Genomic DNA, 304 nt, shown 5'->3' with positions numbered 1-304 from the left:
TAGGAAAGAAGAAAATGAAGGAAAGAGAAAGCGATTAAGACAAAAAATAAAAAAACAAAAGATAAAAGAAAGAAAATTTTAAAAGAAAGACGAAAGGAGAAATAGAAGGAAAAATGAAAAAAAAAGGTGATATAGACACCTCATTACAGCCACATTGTCCTTTATTGAACTTTCCGGTCCAGTCCTGCCCAATGCGTGATCTTAATTCAACATTCATTATATTTTCACAGCGATTTGCTCCGGCCAATTATTACGACTCTTTCTTGTATGTTCATTTCCTGTGAGGGAAAGGCAGCTTGTTTAC

The sequence above is a fragment of the Penaeus monodon genome, chromosome 30 (assembly GCF_015228065.2).
Source record: "Penaeus monodon isolate SGIC_2016 chromosome 30, NSTDA_Pmon_1, whole genome shotgun sequence".
NCBI lineage: Eukaryota > Metazoa > Arthropoda > Malacostraca > Decapoda > Penaeidae > Penaeus > Penaeus monodon.
Note: the sequence above shows the minus strand (reverse complement) of the source record.